Consider the following 22260-nt stretch of genomic DNA (forward strand, 5'->3'; position numbering starts at 1 on the left):
TGCAGAATAACCCTCCAGGATAGGATATTCACCCATAGGTCTAGAATCACGCCATGCAATCGTTCGATCTCAGATCCAAGGGCTCTCGGAAGCCCGTATCATGGGAGAATGGAAAGCTTCGTATCACCTGTAATTTTCCCGACGCTTGACATGACATTGAAAGCCATTTAATTGGGTATTGAGTAGGCATGACATCTAATTGGGACCCCATAGTACTGTGCATGAATCCATTTATCCACCAGGAAAGCCACTACCTTGCCATTCGCACGCCCCACTCAGCATTTTTACAATTGAAAAACCGGTGGCAGTTCGCTCCTACTCGTCCCTGGACGTCCTTTAACATTACGGCAGTTCGCTCCTAGTCGTCCTGTCCTTTCACATTACGGCAGTTCCACTAATCCTAACACTGCTCCCAAATCCATGGCGTCCCAAATCTCCATGATCAGCGATGAGTACAAGGTTAGAACCATCACCGATGATGAGTTCGACGTCATCTACACCCCTTCTTCTGCGATGGTGAAAGGATGCCTTGCTCGCTTCAGACAGATGTTCGAAAACTCAAATGATGAGTGGGTCGCTGGGCTATATGTTAAGTACACCACAACCCTGGACAAAGAGAAGAATCTAAAGGAGGAAGAGAAGATGCAGCCCGCCATGATCCAGGTTTGCGTGCATGACTTATGCTTGGTCTACCACATATGCCATGCCGACGTTGAGTGCGAGGAATTTAAGAATTTCCTCAAGGGCGGCCTAGTCAAATTCTTTACTATAGACTTTATGAATGACAGAATAGTCCTGGGTCGGATAGACCTCGTTGTAGGCAACCCCTTCGACCTCCAGAAGAAAGGGTTGGTGCCCTCCCGTGATCAGCCTTCAATGTTGACCCTGGCAGGAGCCATGGTTCATCCTTCGTACGGTAAACTGCAGAAACCTCTGCCCATGTTTCATTGTGCATGGCAGTGGAATGTACTAGATATACACTACTAGGGATAACCCTAGCAGCAGTGCGGGTTTTAGGTATGGCAGTAGCGCGGGGTCCCACGCTACTGATACGGCGCTATAGCTAACCTGTAGTAGCAGCGCCTGTACACCCGCGCTACTGCTATACAAGTGTAGCAGCAGCGGGCACTTTTAAAGTGCGCTACTGCTAATAGCTCTAGCGCACTTTATTAGGCCGCGCTACTGCTAGTGGCACGCTGCTGGTAACTCTTCTCCACTCGCTACTGCTAATTTTATTAGTTTTTTTTCTGTATATTTGTTTTGTATTTGAACATATTTTATATAAGAATGTTTAGTACATACAAATGTCATCATCATACACATACAAATGGCTGCGAGATCACAAATGTAATCATAGCATATACATACAAATAGTCTCATCATAATCATCATCCAACACAAATTGGTCTCTCGTCATCATCTCGAAAATAGCGATACATGCAAGTCTCGAATACTTGCAACTACAACGTCATCCATCTAAACAATAATATACGCGAGAAGTGCTATCACTATGAGTGATAGCGGAACTATGCAGTACATGTGGCGGCGGTTATGAGGCCTCTCTCGCGCTAGCATGTACCTCAAGTAACTAGCTTGTGCTTCTTGTCTGCTTTTGAAGCCTTTATGGCTGGCGCCCGGGACCCCCTCCAGTTGCGACTGACACTCATACCACTCGTCATACACTCCCGGAACCTTCCCTTTGTACACGACATAGCACCCCTTCGCCATCAAGAATCTACATGCCTGTTAGAGATGCATCTTCATCAAGAGAATGTACGATCATATGCAACAAAATATACTAGAGCAACACGAAAAAGAAAGGGTTAGCAACTAAATGCAACATATAGTACGCAAACTAATTAACTAGAGGTACGCATGTCATCGTACCCAAACTGACAAAGTAGCATTATGCAAGTTCGGCAGGGACCGTGGACATCACAAAGTTTAATCGCTACAAAAAGTATACAAGTTCAACCGACACATATCATCATCAGCATCGTAAATCACTAGAAGTTCCATCCTTCCATATCATCAAGGATGGACCCTAGCTTCTTGAATGGTGTGAGGTCATGACGTTGCATGACTATGCGAGTTCGAATGTCAGCTAGCAATATAGGGCCATGGGGGAACATCCCCTTCTCATCGACGATTTCTTTCATGATGATTGTCGCAATGTCCCTTTGGATGCGAAAGAAGTTATCTCTAAGTTTATAATCCGCTTCTCCATGAGATTCTACCCACTTGCGGATATGATCATCGTTTCTGGTTGTCATATGAAGCTTTTGGTGATCTGTGTTGAACTCAATCATGAGATGGAGGAGGTAGAATCCATCTTTCTTGCTTGGTTTTGGGACATGGATGCAGCAGAAGTTAGTTTTATGCGAGAAACCAAACTTCTTGTTCCTTTGTTTCCTGATCTGCAGGTGGCCACCCCTAATGTTGAAGCCTTGGAGAGCATCATCTAGAATATTCATTATGTGGGTGTAGTCCTTCTTCTCATAGTCTCTGGTAGGGTCGAAATAAACGGCGTGGGAGACTCGCGGGTAAAGAACGATAAGGACGGCGCGCCCATTGCTGTGGGGAAAAGACACCTCAAATTATTCTCCATATGCGCGAGAAGAAATGATTGAAATCTACAAAAGGGTTGTCCGGAACTGAGTTACTTTGGATGATAAGGCAGGAGGACAATTTCCTGGTCCTTATTCTGTACCATGAAGTTTTGGAGGTAGTCCCTAGACGTTTCACGCTAAAAGTCGCTGAGACTCAAGAAAGACTCGTGCAAGTAGTACAGATCCGCCACACAGATTTGTGAGACTTCTTCTCTCTTCACGACGGAGCTCATATGTAGAAAAGGCGGACGATTGTAAAATCGAGCCGCCTTGTCAGAAACATCTCAAAGATATGGTCAAACCGTAGGAAGAACACCTCCACGGGTTGTGTGTCGACGTAGCACTTCCCCTCAGGCACACGAGCCGCTTTTGTAGGATATCCTGGATCCTTCAAGGCTAGTAGGCTTTTCTCAGTCGACAACACATGGTCGTGCAGTCTATTGAGATCCCCTAATAGTGCCTCCAGTGGTTTCGGCGGTAGCATCGGCTCACCTGTGAGATGGAACATGGTCACACCTTTCATGGGTACACGCTCTTCAGAATCCACCGTCGGGCTGCTATGTGCTCTGGCTTGTTTGGAGGCAGATATCTTCCCCAGTCTCATCCTCTCCTTTTTCTTGGGCACACCTTCCAGACACTTCCTTAACCCCTGCCCCAGTGTTGCCAGGCTAAGCACTATACGACCCCCGGCTAGTTGAGCCTGTGTTGAGGCAGCATCTTCAGGTGTGTCTTGTGAGGATTTCATGAAGAGATACTTCTTGCAATCCCTGCTACAACGTTCCTGCCCGGGCAGATCATCCATATCCTCATTAGCATGCTGATAGCCCGATTCGTCATATGGTTGACTCATCATATCTAAGTCACCCTCAAACGTGTTTGTATTGGGGAAACCCATTGGGTCCTCCATCTCCTCCGTCTCATCATCCATTCTCTATTCTATGGGACCTATTACATCAAACAGTACTATTGCACCCCCTTCATCACGTCGTCTGCCGCTCTCACCCGGCACTACAGGAGCTGGTAATTGCGTAGGTGGGGTGGTGGTCTCCATACATGCTTGTTGATGTGTGGTTATTGGTGTGCTCTCGGCCTGCTCCAGAAGAATAAGATTCTTCAGCCATAGTAGCACCCAACCCTTGTAGCTTCCAATCCAAAGTGGGGTATTGTCGTCCTCTCCCCCTAGGCGTAATGGAGGAGGCAAATCCTCATGCCCCGATGTCACACTCGACAAGGTAACCCTGAAGTGCCCAGCGGGGATCGGTTGGTTGTGGAACGTGAGATCCAAGGGCTTCTTTATCAACCCCTTTCCCACGTCCACCTTCTAGCCTTTGATCAAGTAGAGTACGGTGCATGGGGTTTCGTCGGCCTACAAACACATGTCTGCGGCATAAAACATCCGAAAGGCAATGGAAATGAAATATTCTAGATATGTATGTTCGTGCGACATGTAATTACTGTGAGGGCGTCAAGCTCAGCAAAAGACGAAGGCCCGCCTAGCGCACCAAAGACTAAGGACGGGCTGCTATGAGCGGGTGCGGATGCGAGATGAGGCCCACTTGTGTGAGCAAGTGATGGTGCGGTGGTGTTGTTGTCCACGGAGTTGCTCGCGACGAAACTGGGCAACGGGAAATCATGTACCGTCTTGTCTGGATTTTCCTTCGCCCAGTTGATGATAGCCGAGACCAAGTTAGTAGCAAAATCATTTCTGCATGCAGTTACAGAGGCATTGACTGCCTGTTGTAGCAACTCATTTTTCTCCTCGGCTATTTTTTCGTGTCATCAGTTGCTTTTTTCTCGAATGCAAGCTTCACCTTCTCGTCGATGTCCGCCTGACTAAACTTCTTTTTCTCCTTCTTGGCCTCCGGGCCCTCGTTGTAAAACACCTTCCACGTGGCGCCATCTTCGGCGCTGTGCACACGACCATATTGTGGCCGTTGGCCCAAAGGGAGTCCTCTTAAGTACATTTAAGGGCCGGTTGAGAGGGGTATCCCACTTGGGCCTCATCGGAGAAGTAGGGATTTCAGCTGCAAGCTGGTGTTGCTTCTCCTGCAGAAGGAACGTGAACCGTTTACGAATGTGTAGTCGACTAGATCTGGAGCTAAATGTAATGTGGTAAAAGAATAATTACCAGTAGTCTAATCAATTTCGTCGTGATCTGGTCCGTGTAAAAAACCTTCTTTTCCTTGTCCCACTTGTAGCGGGCTCTGATGAAGTCACGCTCCAAGGGGTTGGTGAACTTCGCGAAGGGGTCTGGGAGACCCGCGGCTTCACGTTCTGCATCCACCTTATCCCATATGGGCCTTTTACCGAGGTAGCCACGGCTTCCGAGGCGATGCTTCCCTGTGTTCCTTTGCTGAAGGCTCTTGAATTTCGCAGCCTTAGCCTTGGCTGCCTCGGTAGCGCAAGTGTCCTTAAACTTTTCAAACTCCTCTTCTGTAAGTGTCGGATTTTCCTCCAGAATCTTGTACAGGGGTTCCTCAGCCTCAATAGCTCGTTTCACCCTCCCTTTCCAAGAGGACAAATCATTGCTGGACATGCCCATGGCGTGATTGTTAATCTTTTTCATCTTTGGATCATCCCACAGTTGTTCTATGTTATCATCCCTGTAACATCCCAAATTTTTCAATTTGGAATGTTATACATTAGATCGTCATGCATATCATATTTTCTTTCATTTTGGTTGATCCTAGAAATTTCACGCAACTCAAGGACCCATGGAGAGAGTTGGAGATTTCGTTATTTTCATATTTGAGAGTTTTCTCAAATTTTGAAAAGAGGGTCATGTGATTTATTTATTTCATCTTCAATTATTTTTCCAATATATCAAAATATGAGAGAGGGAAATAATATGACTTTTCCCAAATTTAGAAAAAATGAAGATTTAATAAATAAATCAAATTTTTGTTTTCCGGTGTTTATTCGCATTTTATTTCGATAGGGAAAAATGCGTGTTTTCAAAAATTGCATTCTAGGTCCGGAGTAAAGTTCATTTTGTTCGACTCATTTTTAGGAGTCGGGGAAAATTTACTTTAGAGATTTTGGAGTTCGTTTAGATTTTCTTTCTTTTGTTTTTCTGCGCGCGTAACCGATTTAAAAAAAAGGAGAGCAGCGCCCCGCCTGGGCCAAGGGACCAGCCGGCCGGCCCAGCCGCCGGCCGCCCTGCGCCCCGCGCACCAGCCCCGCTGCCTGCATTGCGCCGCCCCCTAGGCCGAGTCCTAGTAGGACTCTAGGCCGGTCCCCCCCCCTCTTTCTTGCCCCCTCCCCCAAGTTTCCCTCTACCCTCCCTCCTATATATACCCCAACACCCCCCCCTCTCCTCCCAAGCCGCAGCCACCGCTGCCTTAAGCCGCCGCCTCCGCCCTCGCCGGAGCCTCGCCGGAGGTAGCCATGCAACCCCTCGCCTCAGTTCGGTTTTTCTTAAAAGAACCATTCCGTTTCTTTTCCGTGTTCTTTTCCGGTTTTTGTTTCGCTCTTTTTCCGAAAAACCCTAGATCGGTTTTCGTTCTTCTTTCGGACCGTTCGTCTCAACGAACGTGATCACCGATTTCTCCCGGTTAACGACGCCCGTTCGTTTAACCGTTCGTCTCTTTCTTTTTCGTCGGATTTAGTCTGCGATCGTGATCTCAGATCCGATCTTCGTTCTAGTCTTTCTTCCTGCTCGTTTATCGGAATCAGGTGATTCAAGCGCCTGGAGTTTCATTTCGAAACCGCCGTTCTGTCTAATCAACTTAAACAAGTTTTTGCCCCGGTAAAATTTGACCTAGTTTCAACTTGCTAGAACTGAGATGTTTTCTTCCGCCGTTTGTTTTTCCGTCGTCTGTTCGGTTTTTTTCTTTCTTTGCAACCGGAGTTCTTAAGTTGAACTTTCTGGTTCGTTCTCTTGTCCGAGTTTTACCTGTGCATTAGATGAGTAGTTATTGTATGCTTGTTGTTTGTCTGTGATAGATCACCTGGATTGCGCCGCCTGTTACTTCGAAACCCTAGGTCTCGCGGATCATCAGCAAGGCAAGTAACACTTTGATCATACCTTTTCTACAACCCATGTTTTATTGCATTAGATCAATCCTCTCACATTGCATGATTAGGATCTAATTAAATTGAGGGATGGGAAGTAGATGAGGTAGTACCTATTACCTGTATTATTATGAAACCTTTGGGAGTTACTTCTACGCTTGCTATTTATGCCATGCTATGCTAGTAGACGTGGATTGGGTGAGTGATATCCATGATAGATGTGAGTTGATAATTTTAATGGTTTATCTAAGGTGGCAACTTAAACACACATCTGGGTGGATTGAGGCACCTGATGTCTATCAGGACTTGCCTGTTTTTATTTCGGACCGCCACCCAGGCTCAAAGGGATCATAAGATCTTTCATGCTAGAAACTTCCGTGTGCAGCCACAAGCCATTATGGGCTCTGGCATAGTTGACTAAGTCATGCGAACTCTTACGGGTAGACTAGCAGATGTAGGGGAAAGTAGGTGTACCGGTCTACCCACATGTAAGGTGCTAGTGCTTCTGAAATACTGTGTCTCCATCATCTGTCTTCTCAAACACCAAACGGAGGCGATGGAGTCTTGTGGGGAAAAGTGCGCAAACCTCTGCAGAGTGTACAAACTAATCATGATTAGCCGTGTCCCCGGTTATGGACAACTTGAGTATCTAGTACTTGAATATCATGTGAATCTCAACATGTTACTCTAAATTAATTTTGATGGGTTTTAATTGTTCACTTAATTGGGATTGAGAATGTTGTCAACCATTCTCAATGTTTCACAACTACCATGATAGCTAAATAAATTTATTCCTTTGCAGTAGGGAAAAACTGGCTTTACGCAAAACTGTAACCATAGAGCTTTTCACCAGCCAAATATGCAAATAGTATAGCTGTTTCATTCCTTTGCTCTCTATGTGTTACATTGCCAGCATATTCCATGTGCTGACCCGTTTTCGGGCTGCAACTTCTCATGTTGCAGACTTTTCAGACGACGAGTAAGGTGCTTTTAGGTCATGGTTCTATACTCAGTGATGCCGTTGGAGTTGATGGACCCATTTATCTTCCAAGTCTTCCGCTGTTATCGACACTAGATGGCCTTAAGCCATATTTATTGTAATAAGTTCTCTTTTGAGACAACGATGTAATAAGTGTGTGATTGCCACTCTGCTATAAATCCTTCGATGTACTGTGTGGTGTCAGCATTACTGATCCAGGGATGACACTGGAGCACAGTAGACTTGATCCATTCGGGTCGGGTCGCCACAGAGATGGTATCAGAGCACACGCTGACTATAGGACACGACCACTAAGTTAAAGCCATAGATCACCATTCTCTTATCATTTTCTAACTCTTCATCTTTTCTACTCTTTTAGGATGACGAACGCGAAGATTAAGTACGCTCAACCGGATGAAGGCACACCATTTGGATTTCACCTGAAGGAAGTCACCAAGTACCTGAACATTGGATTACCAAGCTTCACGGGAACCTTCAACGCCACTCTGCCTGAAGAGGAGCGCTGGAAGATTGAAGCTCACGTTCCGGGAAGGACATTCGCACCAATCACGAAGCCTATAGATAGTGTTTTCAACGCACCAACCTGGAGTCTGGGAAGGAGCATGGCAGCTCACATCACCATGGGACGCATTGGAGAAGTTTATCAAGAAGACAACAAGGACACTATCTACCAGATTTGCGGACGCCGAGATGAGCAATGGGAGTTAGTCAGCACCAAGAAGGATAGATCCATTGCATCTTTCATCCAGGAGTTAAACCAGCACATTCGACGTCATGAGAACTAGATGTGCAATGATATGATAGAGTTGAAGAATGCGAAGGCAAGGATCATCGAGCTAGAAGGAGAACTGAAGTCTACATGCAAGGACTACATGGACGAGATCGTAGCTCTAGCAAGACACAATGGCGATCTTAAGCAGGAGATTGAAGAACTCAAGGAGAAGTTAGCATCCAGGAAGGAGGACGAGTACGTCGCATGTCCGGACAACTACATCATCATCGACGACACCGATTCGGATCCAAGTGAACCCGACTTTGAAGACGAAGCTGGAGCAGATATCATGGAGTCTTCCACCGGTTCAAATTTCTAGATGACCGCCAGATAGTAGTAGTATTCCCCCATGTAAACATTATAGTCGAGCACTTTTGCGATAGTTAGACCATTTGTAAGCCCTTGTTTGATTGAATGAAGTGATTTTGTGTGCATTTGCTCATGTGCACTGGGGTAGTGTTTTCCCTTTAGACCTCACTCTTTTCTTAATTCTCGTCTTTTCTTAACCCTCAAATGCCTCCGAGACGTGACAATGGATTTCCACCGGAACTCACTCAGTTAATCCAGCAGCAGAATCAATTGATGCAGATGTTAGTCCAGAACCAGCAGAACAACAACAACAACCCACCACCACCACCACCTATTGACCACTTAGCCCGTTTCCTTAGGCTGAATCCGCCGGTGTTTTCCAGTAGCACCGAGCCAATAGTAGTAGATGATTGGCTCCGCAAGATAGGAAGGGAGTTGACCACTACAGGATGCATGGATGGTGAGAAAGTGAAGTTTGCCGCTCACCAGTTTGACGGACCCGCGGCAGCATGGTGGGAGAATTTCGCACCCACCTTCCCAGTCGACACTGTCACATGGGACCAGTTTCAGCAGGCTTTTTGTACTGCCCATGTTTCAGCAGGAGCAATGGCCATGAAGAAGCGTGAGTTTCGTAACTTGCGCCAAGGAGGACGGACAGTTGGCCAGTATGTGGAGGAGTTTAGTAAGCTAGCACGTTATGCCCCAGATGACGTTGCTACGGATGTAGCTAAGCAGGAGAAGTTTCTGGAAGGACTGAATGATGAACTAAGCATGCAGTTGATGGTAGCGAGTTTCAACAACTACCAGGAGTTGGTAGATCGCGCCATCATGATTGAAGGAAAGCAACAGCAGATTGAGAACCGTAAGAGGAAGTATGGACAGGGGAAGTATAACTCTGGAGCCCAGTAGAAGCCCCGTTTTGCCCCTAAACCGGGATTTCAGTTTCAGCATACCCATGGAGGAGGTAGCTCGCACAACCATAATGGCCACAAGAATGGTAATGGGAATGGAGGAAGCAACGGCCAGAACCGACCACCCCATCGACCCCAACCAAGAGAGATCTGAGTCAAGTCACCTGTTTCAAGTGTTCGAAGACCGGACATTATGCCAATGAATGTCCTGAAGGCCAGAATGGAAATGGCAATGGAAGCTCTGGGAAGAAGCCGAACCCTTTCAATAGGGGACAGGTGAACCACGTTAATGTGGAGGAGGTTGAAGATCATCCCGATGCAGTAATCGGTAAGTTTTTGGTTAAGTCATTTACCGCCCTCGTTCTTCTCGATACTGGTGCATCGCATTCATACATATCCAGGGGATTTGTGGAAAAGTATAGCCTGCCCACTAGGATTCTTAAAACACCTATGCTAGTAAGCTCGCCAGGAGCAGAGTACATGGCCAGACAAGGATGTTTCCAAGTGCCATTAAGTATAGGAAGGCATGTTTTCCCAACAGATTTAATTATTCTGGAGTCCCAAGGTCTGGATGTGATTCTTGGTATGGATTGGCTGTCGATGTATGGAGGAAACATCGATTGCGCCAGTAAGTCAATTTTGCTTACCACACCAGAAGGAAGAAGGATCAAGTATGTATCCCGGCATGTGCCAAACAGGACACAAGTAAACTGCCTAACAGGAGTTGTACAAGAAGAAGTACCAGTGGTAAAGGATTTTCCTGACGTATTTCCTGAGGAATTACCAGGCATGCCACCGGATAGAGACATTGAGTTTTTGATTGAGTTATTGCCAGGTACAGGCCCAATATCGAAGCGACCGTACCGGATGCCAGCAAAGGATTTGGTGGAAATTAAGAATCAGATTAAGGAGTTATTGGATAAAGGTTACATTCGCCCAAGTTCTTCGCCTTGGGGATCACCCGTACTTCTAGTGGAAAAGAAGGATGGATCATTAAGGATGGTTGTAGATTATCGTGGATTGAATGAAGTAACCATCAAGAACAAGTACCCACTGCCAATGATCAACGATCTGTTTGATCGGTTGCAAGGAGCTAAAGTGTTTTCCAAGATCGATTTGCGATCAGGGTACCATCAATTGAAAATTCGGGAGCAGGACATACCTAAGACAGCATTCACCACAAGATATGGACTGTATGAGTATACCGTTATGTCATTTGGATTGACTAACGCACCTGCCTATTTTATGTACCTGATGAACAAAGTGTTTATGGAGTTTTTGGATAAGTTCGTCGTAGTGTTCATTGATGACATCCTGGTTTATTCAAAGAATGAAGAGGAGCATAAGGAACATTTGCGTTTGGTTTTGGAGAAACTAAGGGAACATCAGTTATACGCCAAATTCAGCAAATGTGAGTTTTGGTTGAAGGAAGTTCGATTCCTCGGACACGTTATATCCGGAGAAGGTATAGCAGTTGACCCCACTAAGGTTGAGACGGTAACCGAATGGGAATCACCAACGACAGTTGGAGAGATCCGGAGTTTTCTTGGACTCGCAGGATACTACCGGAGGTTCATTGAGAACTTTTCAAAGATTGCAAAGCCTATGACTGAATTGCTGAAGAAGGATACTAAGTTCAATTGGACTGAGGAATGTGAGGCTAGTTTCCAGGAGTTGAAGAACCGTTTGGTCACCTCACCAGTGTTGATTTTGCCAGATCAGACCAAGGATTATGAGGTGTATTGCGACGCTTCACGTCGAGGACTTGGAGCAGTGCTTATGCAGGAAGGAAGAGTTGTTTCGTATGCTTCACGACAACTGAAGCCTCATGAGTTGAATTATGCCACGCATGATTTGGAGTTAGCAGCCGTAGTGCATGCATTGAAAACATGGAGACATTTCCTCATTGGAAATCATTGTGAGGTGTACACGGATCACAAGAGTTTGAAGTACATTTTCACGCAGAAGGAGTTGAACCTCAGACAGAGGAGATGGTTGGAGCTCATCAAGGATTATGATATGAGATTGCATTACCATCCCGGAAAAGCTAATGTGGTAGCTGACGCATTGAGCCGTAAGAGCCATGTCAATACTCTAATGACGGGGAAAATACCCAAGGAGTTAGCAGAAAACCTTCGTGAGATATGTTTGGAAATAGTTCCGAGAGGCTATGTAGCAGCATTGGAGATTCAGTCAACATTGATGGATAAGATCAGAGAAGCTCAGTAATCTGACAAGGAGATTGCTGCTATAAAAGAGAAAATGAGCGAAGGAAAAGCGAAGGGATTTCGTGAGGATGAGCATGATACCCTATGGTTTGAGGACCGTGTTTATGTGCCAAATGACCCGGAGATCAGGGAGTTGATTTTGCAAGAGGCACATGATTCACCATATTCGATCCACCCAGGGAATACCAAGATGTATTTGGATTTGAAGGAAACATTCTGGTGGACCGGAATGAAGAAGGATATTGCAGCATATGTAGCAGTTTGTGACGTATGTCAGAGAGTAAAGGCAGAGCATCAGAAGCCAGCAGGATTGTTACAACCATTGCCGATACCAGAATGGAAGTGGGATAAGATAGGCATGGATTTCATCATAGGACTACCCAGGACAAAATCAGGCTATGACTCGATATGGGTAGTAGTTGATCGTTTGATGAAGGTAGCACATTTTATTCCAGTTAAGACCACTTACACCAGTGCTAAGTTGGCAAAGATATACATGACTAGGATCATTTGTTTGCATGGAGTTCCGAGGAGTATCGTATCAGATAGAGGAACCCAATTTACCTCAAAGTTTTGGAATCAGATGCATGAAACTTTAGGAACCAGACTAGAGTTCAGCACAGCTTTTCACCCACAGACGGATGGACAGACCGAGAGAGTCAATCAGATTTTGGAAGATATGCTGAGAGCTTGTGCACTTGATTATGGATCTAGTTGGGACGATAACTTGCCATATGCGGAGTTTTCTTATAACCACAGTTACCAAACCAGTTTGAAGATGGCACCTTTCGAAGCTTTATACGGAAGGAGGTGCAGGACACCGTTGTCATGGGACGAAGTTGGAGACCGTTAGTTCTTTGGACCAGATTTGATTAAGGAGTCTGAACGGAAAGTTAAGTTGATTCGCGATAGGCTCAAGGTAGCCCAGTCCAGGAAGAAGAGCTACGCAGATTCAAAATGCAAGGAGACAGTCTACGAAACCAGAGACAGAGTTTATCTTCGAGTATCCCCACTTCGAGGAGTTAAGCGCTTTGGAGTTAAGGGAAAATTAGCACCGCGTTTCGTTGGACCGTATAAGATCTTGCAACGTATGGGAGAAGTCGCTTATAAGTTGGAATTACCAGAGGAGCTATCAGGAGTTCATGATGTATTCCAGGTTTCTCAGCTGAAGAAATATCATGCCGAGATGGCGGAGGTACCGCTAAGAGATACCGTGCCACTCGAAGCGATTCAGTTGAAGGACGACTTAACATATGAGGAGAAGCCAGTCAAGATTCTCGATTATGCCAGCAGAGTTACCCGCAACAAGGTTATCAAGTTTTGCAAAGTTCAGTGGAACCACCACTCAGAGGATGAAGCCACCTGGGAAAGAGAAGAAGATTTGCTCAAGGACCACCCTCACCTATTTTCTAGCCAACCCGAATCTCGAGGGCGAGATTCATCTTAAGGGGGGTAGGTTTGTAACATCCCAAATTTTCAATTTGGAATGTTATACATTAGATCGTCATGCATATCATATTTTCTTGCATTTTGGTTGATCCTAGAAATTTCACGCAACTCAAGGACCCACGGAGAGAGTTGGAGATTTCGTTATTTTCATATTTGAGAGTTTTCTCAAATTTTGAAAAGAGGGTCATGTGATTTATTTATTTCATCTTCAATTATTTTTCCAATATATCAAAATATGAGAGAGGGAAATAATATGACTTTTCCCAAATTTAGGAAAAATGAAGATTTAATAAATAAATCAAATTTTTGTTTTTCTGGTGTTTATTCGCATTTTATTTGGATAGGGAAAAATGCGTGTTTTCAAAAATTGCATTCTAGGTCCGGAGTAAAGTTCATTTTGTTCGACTCATTTTTAGGAGTCGGGGAAAATTTATTTTAGAGATTTTGGAGTTCGTTTAGATTTTCTTTCTTTTGTTTTTCTGCGTGCGTAACCGATTTAAAAAAAAGGAGAGCAGCGCCCCGCCTGGGCCAAGGGCCCGGCCGCCAGCCGCCCTGCGCCCCGCGCGCCAGCCCCGCCGCCTGCCTTGCGCCGCCCCCTAGGCCGAGTCCTAGTAGGACTCTAGGCCGGTCCCCCCCCCTCTTTCTTGCCCCCTCCCCCAAGTTTCCCTCTACCCTCCCTCCTATATATACCCCAACACCCCCCCTCTCCTCCCAAGCCGCAGCCACCGCCGCCGCCCCCAAGCCACCGCCGCCTATAGCCGCCACCGCCGCCCTCGCCGGAGCCTTGCCGGAGGTAGCCGCGCAACCCCTCGCCTCGGTTCGGTTTTTCTTAAAAGAACCGTTCCATTTCTTTTCCGTTTTCTTTTCCGGTTTTTGTTTCGGTCTTTTTCCAAAAAACCCTAGATCGGTTTTCGTTCTTCTTTCCGACCGTTCGTGTCAACAAACGTGATCACCGATTTTTCCCGGTTAACGACGCCCATTCGTTTAACCGTTCGTCTCTTTCTTTTTCGTCGGATTTAGTCCGCGATCGTGATCTCAGATCCGATCTTCATTCTAGTCTTTCTTCCTGCTCGTTTATCGGAATCAGGTGATTCAAGCGCCTGGAGTTTCATTTCGAAACCGCCGTTCCGTCTAATCAACTTAAACAAGTTTTTGCCCCGGTAAAATTTGACCTAGCTTCAACTTGCTAGAACCGAGTTGTTTTCTTCCGCCGTTTGTTTTTCCGTCGTCTGTTCATTTTTTTTTCTTTCTTTGCAACCGGAGTTCTTAAGTTGAACTTTCTGGTTCGTTCTCTTGTTCAAGTTTTACCTGTGCATTAGATGAGTACTTATTGTATGCTTGTTGTTTGTCTGTGATAGATCACCCGGATTGCGCCGCCTGTTACTTCGAAACCCTAGGTCTCGCGGATCATCAGCAAGGCAAGTAACACTTTGATCATACCTTTTCTACAACCCATGTTTTATTGCATTAGATCAATCCTCTCACATTGCATGATTAGGATCTAATTAAATTGAGGGATGGGAAGTAGATGAGGTAGTACCTATTACCTGTATTATTATGAAACCTTTGGGAGTTACTTCTACGCTTGCTATTTATGCCATGCTATGCTAGTAGACGTGGATTGGGTGAGTGATATCCATGACAGATGTGAGTTGATAATTTTAATGGTTTATCTAAGGTGGCAACTTAAACACACATCTTGGTGGATTGAGGCACCTGATGTCTATCAGGACTTGCCTGTTTTTATTTCGGACCGCCACCCAGGCTCAAAGGGATCATAAGATCTTTCATGCTAGAAACTTCCGTGTGCAGCCACAAGCCATTATGGGCTCTGGCATAGTTGACTAAGTCGTGCGAACTCTTACGGGTAGACTAGCAGATGTAGGGGAAAGTAGGTGTACCGGTCTACCCACATGTAAGGTGCTAGTGCTTCTGAAAGACTGTGTCTCCGTCATCCGTCTTCTCAAACACCATGTAGTGCGAGAAACCAAACGGAGGCGATCGAGTCTTGTGGGGAAAAGTGCGCAAACCTCTGCAGAGTGTACAAACTAATCATGATTAGCCGTGTCCCCGGTTATGGACAACTTGAGTATCTAGTACTTGAATATCATGTGAATCTCAACATGTTACTCTAAATTAATTTTGATGGGTTTTAATTGTTCACTTAATTGGGATTGAGAATGCTGTCAACCATTGTCAATGTTTCGCAACTACCATGATAGCTAAATAAATTTATTCCTTTGCAGTAGGGAAAAACTGGCTTTACGCAAAACTGTAACCATAGAGCTTTCCACCAGCCAAATATGCATATAGTCTAGCTGTTTCATTCCTTTGCTCTCTATGTGTTACATTGCCAGCATATTCCATGTGTTGACCCGTTTTCGGGCTGCAACTTCTCATGTTGCAGACTTTTCAGACGACGAGTAAGGTGCTTTTAGGTCGTGGTTCTATACTCAGTGATGCCATTGGAGTTGATGGACCCATTTATCTTCCAAGTCTTCTGCTGTTATCGACACTAGATGGCCTTAAGCCATATTTATTTTAATAAGTTCTCTTTTGAGACAACGATGTAATAAGTGTGTGATTGCCACTCTGCTATAAATCCTTCGATGTACTGTGTGGTGTCAGCATTACTGATCCAGGGATGACACCGGAGCACAGTAGACTTGATCCATTCGGGTCGGGTCGCCACAATCCCGGTCGGGGAACTTGAATCTCTTGTGGAACTTCATCAGGAGCAACTGCCTCAAATGTTCTTTACTCCTTAAGTCATCATCGTTGATGCTCACGCATTCCCATAGGATGCATCGTACTTGGTTCCCATAGCACTTGCGAGGTTCTTCCGGCTCTAATGGCTCAAACTTGCCAGGTGCCATCTTTGTGATCACCAATCGTCTAATGCCTAGTTTGTTAGGTTTTCGTCTCGTCTGCTTCTCCTGCTTCTTCTTTTCGGTAGCGGCATCGGCGCCGGTACCTTCCCCGCCAATATCTTCCCCGCCGATCTCGATGCCGCCATCGGTGCTGGCACCGTCGGTGTCAATGTCGGCGTCAGTACCATCATCGAGGCCGACCTGCAAACCTTGACTATGCTTAGCAGACAAATAGTTGAGGTACTCTTGTTCACCCTCATAATCCACCTCGCCTGCATCTTGGTCAGAAGGCCCAGTTTCTTCCTTGTTCGACATCTCTCCTATGATTAAGTCTCCTCATTTATTTCTAAAACTATGACAAAAAAGAGAAATGACATAAAAAATATCTATGTTTGCCGGAATGCCGTTTCCCAGCAACTCCTGGCACTCGATATGCCTACTATCTAGCACAAGTCATGCCAAAATTCACGGAAAATTTCGGCATGACCTTTGCTAAAAAAATGGACATATCGAGCGCCTGAAATTCACCGGAACAGAAATGAATCAACATTCTAGCATAACATAGGCCGCTCAGATCATTTACCCTGCACATAATCATCATTTTCCAGATATGACATGTCCAAAACATCACATGTCCAAATGACATATCCAAATTCCCAATATGAAATGTCCAAAACATCACATGTCCACATATCACTTGTCCACTTCAAATTTTCATATAAAATGAAGAAAAATATTGAAATTGAAAAAAATACAAGAACAATATTTGAAAGTAAAATTTAAATTTGCTTTAACAAGGGATGTGGATTTGGACAATTGCTTAAACTAATTCTATTTTTAATACTAATTCTAATTATCTAACTAGCACTATAAAATTTAAATAACAACAATTACTTAAACTAAAAAACCTAGCTAAATTCATACCTAAATAGATAACCTAATCAACCTACTGCCCTAACTAAAACCTACATAATTTAACTAAAGAACCCTAGCTAGCAGAGAGAGGAGGAGTGGTGGGGGGCTTACAGAGGGTGCAGGCCCGACGACAGCCGAGGTTGGGAGGGGTCGGGGTCGGGGCCGGGGTCGGAGTCGGGGTCGAGCGCCGGGGCCGGAGCCGGGGTTGGGGCCGGGGTCGGGGTCGGGGCCAGGGTCGAGGTCAGGGCCGGGGCCGGGGGCGAGCACCGGGGTCGGGGGCGAGCGCAGGGGCGCAGCGAGGGCACGGCTCCGCCGGCATGATGGGGGAAGAGAGAGTGGGGATTTTGTGGGAAAAGGGGCGAGATGAAGCAGAGAGAGAAGGATTTTGGGCGTTAAGTGGACATAGCAGTAGCGCCTTTAAACCAAACACGCTATAGCTAAGTTAGCTATATCGGTTTTACGCAGACCGCACTTCTACTATTACATGTAGCTATAACGGTTTTACAAGGAAACCGCTGCTGCTACCTTGACTAGCTGTAGCTCTTTTTCTGAAAAGCGCTACTGCTATTACTAGTACCTATAGCAGTTTTCCTGTTTGTTTTCTTCTTCTTTTTTCCTTTATTTTCTCTCACTTTTCTTTTCTTTTTTTCTGAGAGCAGTGAACGAAGGGAAGGTGATATATATTGCATATTTGACGATTAAGTATGTATACAAAATAGGAACGTATATATTACATCATTGGACCCATGCATAATGGCTAAGGGTGTATACAAAATAGGAACATATATATTACATCATTTGACCGATAACATTAGGTTCCTCAGCGTTGATGTTTTCATTTTTGAGTGAGCTTCTTTCCCTTCTTGTTCATTGATAAAATAATTGAGGCCCTCATTGTGACTTTTCCGTTTCCATGGAGTGTGATTTTTCTTAGGTAATGTAGTATTGATTCTTCTTTTGACGTATACTTCATCGTCATCGTCATCTTCCCTCATTGGGTTGTCGTAATAATCGTAGTCTTCCTCGTTGGCGACTCCATCCATTCCAATGATGTCCCTTTTGCCTCTCCTCACGACAACACGGCTGGGATTGCGTGGGTCGGTTATGAAGAAGCACTGTGTCACGTGCTTAGCGTGTAACCATGGCTCGTTTTTTGCGATAGCGTTCACGGTAGCGCTCTTGGCGTCGGGTATAGTCATGGTAGTGAAATACCGGTTTTCTCTTTCGACATTCCTAGCCCATCTGACACAGAACATCGTCGTGTTGTGTAGTCAAGAGTAGTCAAGCTCCGAGATCACCTCGAACCTTCCGTAAAATCTCTCAGTTGCACCATTGTCACTGCCGGTCATGCATTCTGTGGTCACCCCTGAGTTCTGATCATCACCGTCGATATCTATGGCCTCCGTGTAGAACGTGTATCCATTGATATCGTACACCTGATAGGTGACATGGTTGGGCGAGGGGCCATGTGCTAAGGTGTATATGAGCAATCTATCCTTAGAGCCCTCCTCCGTGGGATTAACAATAATATGCTCTTTGAATTAATGCAGGAAAGTGGAGTTGTGCTCTCTAGTAACTTCGGCGTCCGGCCTGCATACCCACTGGTCACGATACTTCTTTGAGATAATTTATTTGTGCAGTGCCATGAAAGGATCTACCTCGTCTAAGTGTTGTAGCACTACCAAGTTTGCTCTGTCAAAGTCGTTGTGTCGATCTGAGTATGCCACATGCAGTTCCCTGCGACTGTTGGAGTGACCTTCTCCTTAAAGCCTCCCATCGTTCTTGTTAATGGGCACACCAACACCAACACCAGGCGGCTGGTCTGCACCATATAGAAAATTCTCACAGAAAGAGATGCACTCTTATGTCAGATAGCCCTGGATAATTCTTCCATCCGGATGAGACATGTTACGAATGAATCCTTTGATGATCCCATTCATCCTCTCAAACGGAATCATGTTGTGCAGGAATGACGGCCCCAGATCTATTATGTCGTCCACAATATGGACACACAGATGCACCATGACATCAAAGAACGCGGGCGGGAAGTACATCTCAAGCTCATTCAATATCACAACGATCTCTTCTTGTAGCCTTCGGAGCTGCTTCACACTGATCGACTTTCGAGAGATGACGTCGAAAAAGTTGCAGAGACCAATAAGCGTGTCACAGACATGCTTGTCCATTATCCCTCTAAGGGCAACAGGTAGTATCTGCGTCGTCATCACATGACAGTCATGGGACTTCATCCCGCTGAACCTTTTCTTGTCCGTGTCTAGATATCTGCTTATCTTGCCACAATAACCGGATCTAACTTTGACTCCGGTAAGGCACTTAAAGAATTGATCGATCTTAGCCTGACTTAAGGTGAAGCAAGAAGGGGGGCAATAATCCTCTTCCTTTATTTTCTTGCCTTTCTTCTCCCGCACCTTTGTCTCTGTCTCTATCTTGTCTATCTTTTTACGGGGCGGCATGTGCAGATCATCCCTGATATTCAAATCTTGCAAGTATTTTCTTGCCGTCAGCCCATCCTTCGTCTTATCTGGCATGTTCATCAGTGTCGCGAGCAAGCTCTCCAGGACATTCTTACAAATATGCATTTGATCAAGGCAATGAGGTGTGTCGAGTTTGTGCCAGTACTCCAAGTCCCAGAACACAGACCTCGTCTTCCGTACCTTCAGCAGTGGCTCCAGCGCCTTTTTCATCGTCTTTCCTGGCACGGGGCACTGTTCCCAGTTTTTCACAGCTCATCGATTTCGGCGCCACTCCACTTACGTGGAGGTCCTCGATGCTCAGCGTGACCATTGAATAGATCTCCATGGTTTCTCTAGGGGTCGTCCGGATCGAGCCATCTTTGATGCCCCATGTACACGATTTTCACAGACCCACCATCTTTCCTTGACGTTAGCTGCTGAGACGTCGTATCATCCATGCACTGCATGCATCTGCAATATCCATGACACACCTTGCCTGCGACATATCCGTAACTGACATAGTCGTGCACTGTTGTGATCAACGCGGCTCTCATGTAGAAATACTCGCCTTTGCCGGCGTCCCATGTCTTGGCCGGTGTTTTCCATAACGTGTCTAACTCCTCTTGAAGTAGCCCCAGATACAGATTAATATTATTTCCTGGTTGTTTGGCCCTTGAATCAGCATGCTCATGTGAATGTACTTCAACTTCATGCACAACCAGGGGGGTTGTACATCCATACAAACACGGGCCATGTGCTATGGTTGGTGTTCTGGTTGCCAAACAGATTCATGCCATCGGTACAGGCGCCGAGCACGATGTTCCTTGCATCACATTCAAAATATCAATAGAAGTCGTTCAACTCTCTCCACTGGCTTCCAGCCTTGACGTGTCTCAGCTTCGGAACATCTCCATCACCGGGCTTCTTCCTCTCCACGTGCCAGCACATGAGCTTTGCTTCCTTGGGATCTACAAAATACCGCTGGAGATGGGGAGTGATCGGTAAGTACCATACAACTTTCTGGGGACATTTCTTCCCGGCCTTGTTGTATCGAGAAGCATTGCACACCGGACAGCTTGTTTTTTCCGCGTGCTCCTTCCAATAAATTATGCAATCATTGATGCATGCATGGTATCTAACATGCAGCAGATCAAGAGGGCATGCGATCTTCATGGCCTCATCCACACTAGTAGGACATAGATTCCCCGCGGGAATAACATCCTTTAGGTACTTCAGATGCTCATCGAGGCTAGTGTCGGTCCATTTGTTTTTAGCCTTCGTCTTTAGGAGTTGGAGCGTGAAACTCAAGCGGGTCACCTCAGGATTGCAACCATCATACAATGGAGTGTTCGAGTCTACCACGAGTTGCTGCAGCTTAGCCTCCTCTCTAGAAGCACCTCTTTCAGTATTCATCTCCTTGCGAAGCAGTGCTTGAACATGAGGCTCCCGCATGATTGAACTTAGTACCGACGAACTCTGCGGTGTGGAGTCCATGTTCTCTCCGCTACCATGTCCGGGCCCTTCTCCTCCACCATGTCTGGCCCCTTCTCCGCCTCCATGCCCGGCCTCTTCCCCTCCGCCATTATCGATCATCTCTTTGTCTTGCCCCGTGTCGTCATTGCCTGCCCCGTCGGTATCCTCAACATCATCATCCTCATCTTCAATTATCCACCGAGTATAGCCATCCATGAAACCAGTCATGAGCAGGTATGCTTCGACATGACCTTTGTCATAGGGGTCGAGCCAAACTATTCCTTTGCATCTTCGATACGGACATAAAACCTCTGTCAGGTTATTTTCTTTCACGTCCTGCACCGCCGACCGCAACCACCTGTCCACCATCGTTCCACTGACCATCATGAACGCCCGCATGGTAATAATAAACAAATTGATTATAAAAATGCGTGCATGCATTAATGTCATACAAAAATTCGGCATGACCTTCCCTAAAAATAGGACATATAGATCTAGAGTTTGCCCGGAATTCGCCGAAACAGAAATAAATTGACATTTAGGCAAAACATTGGCAACTCACAAGCACAATTCGGCATCAACTCATGCCACACACACACAATTTCCATCATATCGCCCAATTATCATATCGCACACACATACACATATTTCCATTCTTGCAAAAGCATGAATTTTTAGTCACACACCTATCTTGAGATCGAGCACACAGTGGAGAGATTATGAGGTAGTAGGGAGATCAAAAGTGGACAAAGCTCTTCTTGACAAAGCTAGATCTAGTTAGGGGGCACTTAGGTCACTTTACTAAATGCTACATCTACCTAGCTAGCTAATTTGGGAGGAGACAACTTCAAGTAGTGGAGGGGAAGGAAAAAAGAGAAAGTAGATGCATTAATGGAGGTGGTGTAGTTAGCTAGGCACTACTAGGGAAAACCCTAGTAGTAGCGCGGGTTTAATGCCCACTAGTAGCGCGGGCTACCGCGCTACTAATAAGGCGCTACAGCTATTACATAGCAGTAGCGCGTGCGGCACGCGCTACTACTAAGACACATAGCGACAACGCTTGTTCTCTCCCGCGCTGCTGCTAATATAGCTAGTAGCAGCTTGTTTACTATCCATCGCTACTAGTATTATTTTTTTTCATTTTTTTAGTGTATTTATACGCCGTTATATAAATTTTGGTACAATACCAATTATGAGGTTTATATCATTATGTCCATAACAGTGTGTCAAATGAAG

Source organism: Triticum urartu, chromosome 3A (genome assembly GCF_056163025.1).
Source record: "Triticum urartu cultivar PI428250 chromosome 3A, HENAU_Tu73, whole genome shotgun sequence".
NCBI lineage: Eukaryota > Viridiplantae > Streptophyta > Magnoliopsida > Poales > Poaceae > Triticum > Triticum urartu.